A 5,555-nucleotide genomic window follows, 5' to 3' on the forward strand; every position below is an offset into this window, starting at 1 on the left:
GCTGATTTTTGATTTATTGTAGAGATGAGGTCTCACCAAGTGCCCAGGCAGGTTTTGAACCCGCGGGCTCAGGCAATCCACTCACCTCAGCCTCCCAAAGCGCGGGATTACAGGCTGAGCCACCGAGCCCTGGCTAATTCTACTTTCTTAAACAAACTAACTAACAAACAAACAATAGCAATTGTGACTGAGGTGTGGAGAAACTGGAACCTTAGCACTGGCAGAGGTAACATCAAACGATGCAGCCATTTGTGGGAAACTGTGGTGATTCCTTAAGAAATTAAAACTAGAACTGCCATGTGATCTAGGAATTCACTTCTGGGTGTCTATTAAAAAAACTGAAGACAGAGTCTCAGAGTTACCTGCACACTCAAGGTCACAGAAGCTAAAACGTGGAAGTAGCCCCCGTGTCCATGGACAGATGAACAGATACACAAAGTGTGGTCCATCCATACAGTGGAATATTACTCAGCCCTGAAAAGGAAGGAGATTCTGACACAGGCCACCACATGGATGGACCTGGAGGACATTACACTGAATGAAATAAGTCAGTCACAAAAGGACAAACACTGCGATTCCGCTCACATAAGGTACTAAGTGTTGTCAATTTCGTACAGAGAGTATAATGTGGGTTACCAGGGACTGGGGAGTTATTGTTTAATGGGTACAGAGTTTTAGTCCCACAAAATGAAAGCACTCTGGAGACGGATGGTGGGGATGGCCGCATAGAATTCTGAATGTGTTTCATACCACTGAACTGGAACTTAAAAGGGTTAAGATGGCAACATTGATGTTACACAGATTTCATCACAGTAAAAACAAATTTAAAAACTTTACTGGCGGGTGTGGTGGCTCAAGCCTGTAAACCCAGTACTTTGGGAAGCTGAGGAGAGAGGATTGCCTGAGCCCAGGGATCCGAGACCAGCCTGGGCAACTTGGCGAGACCTCATCTCCACAATAAATAAAAAAATTAACCAGGTATGGTGACACAGGCCTGTAGTTCCAGCTACTTGGAAGGCTGAGGTGGAAGGATTACCTGAGCCCAGCAGGTAAAGGTTACGGTTGCCACGAGCATGCCCCTGCACTCCAGACTATAGATAGAGTGAGACTCCGACTCAAAAAAAAAAAAATTATTGAAGGAAATTAAAGGCTACATAACTGAACAGATAAAGCACATGCACAGACTGAAAGACTCGATACTGCAAAGACTTTGAATTCTCTCAAAACTGATTTACAAAGACAACCCCAATCAAAATCCCAACAGGGCTTAGAGGGAGTGGGAACAAGGTGTGAGGATGTTCTCTACTCGACATCAAGACTTCTGATGAAGACCCAGCAATCAAGGTGCTGTTGCTGGGGCCAGGTTGAGTAGAGACCAATGACACAGACTCACACAAGTTGTGACAAAGGTGGCACTACAGAGCTGGAGGGGCTCATCAGGAGTGGTGCCAGGACCACTGGACACCACATGAAAAAAAAAATCACACCACACATGGAAACCAGAAATCTAACAGACTGTCAATCTAAGTATGAGACCTCGGAAGAGGGACAGACTTCATAAACAGGAGACAAAAAGCACTCACCATAAAGGAAAGGATTATTAAACCTGACCACATTAAAAAGCACATGCGGTGGCTCACATGTGTCATCCCAGGACTCTGGGAGGCCAAGGTGGGAGGACTACTTAAGCCCAGGAGTTCGAGACCAGCCCAGGAAACATAGCGAAACCGTGTCTCTACAAAAAAATTAAAAAATTAGCCAGGTATAGTGGCACATCCCTGCAGTCCCAGCTAGCTGGGAGGCTGAGGTGGGAGGATTACCTGAACCCAGGAAACCAAGGCTGTAGTGAGTGAGCCATGATCGTGCCACTGCACTTGGGCCTGGGCAACAGGGTGAGACCTCAACTCAGGGGGAAAAAAAAGCAGTTTCTGATCACAGTAGACCTTATTAAGAGAGTAAGGCCAGGCGCAGTGGCTCACACCTATAATCCTAGCACTTTAGAAGGCCAAGGTGAGAAGACTGCCTGAACCCATGGGTTCAAGATAAGCCTGGGCAACTTGGTGAGACCTCATCTCTAAAATAAATAAAAAAATTAGTCAGGCACGGTGGTGCACGCCTTGAGTTCCAGCTACTTGGAAGGCTGAGGCAGAAGGATCACCGGAGCCCAGCAGGTTGAGGCTGCGATGGTCGTGAGTGTGCCATTTCACTCCAGCCTGGGCGACAGAGTGAGACTCCAAGTCAAAAAGAGAGTAAGATGGCAAGTTACAGAGTACAACATCTTGACACATAGATTAGGTTGAACTATATAAAGGTGACATATTTGAAGACCATGGTTAAAAGTTGGCAATTGTATGGTTCACTCTAATATAACACAGTGCTCTTATCTATAATATATCAAGAATTTCTATAAAACAACAAAAAAAGGACAACGGAGTACAAAATAAGCAAGACTTAGGCACATCACAAAATAAGGCACCAAAGTAGCCAATCGACTAGAAAAGTTGCTCAACCTCACTGACCATCTGGACAATGTAGATTCACATCACAGTGAGAGACCACTACACACCCAGAACGGCTAAAACCCAAGGGACCAGCCCCACCCAGGGCTGCCCAGGAGCAGCACAGTAGGAGCACACACGCTGCTGGTAGGAGTGTGGTTGGCACAGTCCTGTTACCAGCTGTGCTGGTGCCCTTTGTCTCTTCAAGCTGGGGAGCCACTGCCACAGCACAGCAGGCCACATCCAGACACCCACAGCAGCACATGCATGCCCCGAGAGACATCCGAGGCTGGCACACCAGGTTGGTCACAAGAGCCTCAGGTAGGGAGGAGCTACATGCCCCACAGCAGGGCAGCAGGGGGACTGCAGAGGGAGACTTGCACCACTGAATTCTGTGCAGCGTCGAAAGTGAGCAAACGACAGCGACAAAACATGAGAACTCCACAGTGTTGAGCAAACAATTCAGATACCAATGGGCAGGTGCTATATGAGCCACTGACATAAAATTCCAAACGATCTGAGCCATGTGACAGGTGTTAGGGCACTTGCTCAGGTGGGGAAACTACAGCAAGGAGTGGGCACCCACGAAGGTTATGACGGGCTCCCTCCAACAGGGGACAAGGGCTGGGGCGCTGTTCCTCCACCCACCCAAGATGGGGACAGTGCGCTGCCTTCACATATAGACAGGATATTTCTTTCTTTCTTTAAATTTTTTACTTTTTTTTTTCTTAATGAAGACAGGGTCTCAAAATGTTGCCTAGGTTGGTCTCAAACTCCTGGCCTCAAGCAATCCCTCTGCTCCTCCTCCTAAAGTGCTAGGCAAACAGGTGTGAGCCACCACACCCTGCCCAGACAGGATATTTCTCTGTTAACAAAAGGCTGTAAGAAAGCAAATACTAACCCAGATGGTTTTCATTCCTGAATTTACAAGGTGGGCCAAAAGCTCTGCATCTAAAAGTAAACTAATACATAAGTTAAATAAGACAAAGCCCACCTGACACCCCTTCCCCCAGAATCAGACTTATTCTGCTAATTTAGAGACGGCCGGTGAGACAGAGGTCTTAAAAACTCTTCTGGGTTCTTTTGTGCTAAAGTGGTGATCAGGCTTGTTGCAGCAGTATCACACCCTGAAAGACACATACAGTGCAGACATTCAAGACTTGAAGCTGACCACTTTCCCAACGTGTTTCCAAGTGAAACTTGAAACTGACAACAACCTGCTGGCAGCCCCTGACTCTGGCCTCAGGCCTACTCCAAGGGACAACCGTGCTGTCACAGCCTGAGATGGGGCCATTCTCTCTTTCCAGCTTCTCTGTGAAAACTGGAAAACACAGCCACGTCAGCCCAGACCCTACTCGGGTGCAGGAGCCAGAGGCCAGGGAAACTTGGGCCCTGCAGGCAAGGCTGGGGCCCTACACAGGAGGCTCAGGCCCTACAGGCAAGGCTCAGGGCTGCGCTCTCCACCCCGACTGCCCCTCTTGGGACACTCATCTGCACTTACTGCTTCCGAGTCAAATGTCTCCATGTTCACTGCAGGAGACAGTCTCCTCAGACTCACTTGAATCTCTACAACCCAGATGAGACCACAGGAAACAGGAAGAAAAAAGGTCCTTTGCCTTTGTGAAAGTGGTCCTGGCTGTGTCTCTACAGGCTGGATGGGGCCCACAGGCCCCGCACACGAGTCCCCTCCCACAGAGCCCCTGTTCCACCCAGCCTCAGAGGTCTCCCTTGGAGCATGGGAGTCCTCACTGTGTCACAACAGCCAATGGCCTCTCATTGTAGCTGGTACCTCTTAGTTCCCTCACATATACAAGAGAACAAGGTGGAAGGAATGGGGCTTGCTGGCTCTGGCGATGCGCAGTGTGCTGGGAAGTATCTACCCGAGTCATTTACTTACTGCCTTGCTCCTACCCGCATACCCTACTGGGCTTGGTCTGGTGCAGGGTGTGGGGCTTTGCAGTTGAGAATCTATGGAACACCACAGCACCTCCAGGGAACCACCAGTCTCCTCACTTTCTTCATTTTTTTATGGGCTTGGTTCACTTTATTTTTTGTATAAAAACCCTGTGTTGTAGCCACTGCTGAAGCCTGGGTCCTCTGCATGGAGACTCTGGTGAGGGTCTTGATGAGTTGGTTGGTGAATTCCTCCTGATAGGGAGACTTGGCAAATACAGTCTCTTTCCAGAGGTCAGGGGTCAAGGAGTTATAGGTCTTAGAGATGGCATCAAAGGTGGCCTTGGCAAAGTTGCCCAGGGTGGCAGTACAGCCTCTGGCTGAGGCGTAGCAGTTGTCAATGCCAGCCATCAACAGTAGTTTCTTGGGCACGGGGGCCAAGATGATACCAGTGCCCCTGGGCAGGGATGAGGGGCATCAGCACAGAGCCACAGTGGTTGGTCACCTTGCAAAGGACAGCGTGGGGCTTTCCAATATTGTTCCCTCAGTAGCCTCTCCACACAGGGATGATGGAGAGCATGGCCAAGATAATGTCCTCTCAGATGGCAGTGGCTACTTCCTTGGAGCATTTAACACCCAGATTGACGTGGTCACTGTAGTCCCCAATGGCAACAAACACCTTGAATCTGTTTCACTGGCCACTGTGGGTCTGCTTTTGCACGGGCATGATCTGCAAAACCTCAACCTTCAGAGATAAGCCAAGGAAGAAGTTTATGATCTCAGACTCCTTGATGGGCAGGGAGAAGAGGAAGATCTCCTCCAGGAACTCGATCTTCATGTCCTCAACCAGGAAGCCCAGCTTGGGGATGGCCATCCACTCCTTGTCCGCAAGCTCCACGGTCGCGCCCTCAACCTCAGCCCTCTGGGGCTGCCCCTGCACCGGCATCATCTGCCACCTGGTGTTTTCTTGGAGAAGAAGCTACCCTCACTTTGTAATGGAATCGGTGAATCTTCCTAGGGAAACAGTTCTCATGGGTCTCACTCTTCTACTTCTCCACAGGCAAAGTCAGCACCAACAGGCTTTCCCATGTCCAACAGAGAACTCCTAAGAAACTGGGTAGCAGGAGATGCACACTTCATCAGAGCAAAGTTGCTTTCCCCCGG

At 49.3% G+C, this 5,555-nt stretch overlaps 1 pseudogene; it reads right to left on the minus strand.

Moving 5' to 3' along the window:
• Nucleotides 1-3,930: 3,930 nt before the first annotated feature.
• LOC103251454 lies at nt 3,931-5,337 on the minus strand (annotated as a pseudogene).
• Nucleotides 5,338-5,555: the final 218 nt, after the last annotated feature.

The sequence above is a fragment of the Carlito syrichta genome, unplaced genomic scaffold (assembly GCF_000164805.1).
Source record: "Carlito syrichta isolate Samal-C Ts95f unplaced genomic scaffold, Tarsius_syrichta-2.0.1 Scaffold142935, whole genome shotgun sequence".
Taxonomy (NCBI): Eukaryota; Metazoa; Chordata; class Mammalia; order Primates; family Tarsiidae; genus Carlito; species Carlito syrichta.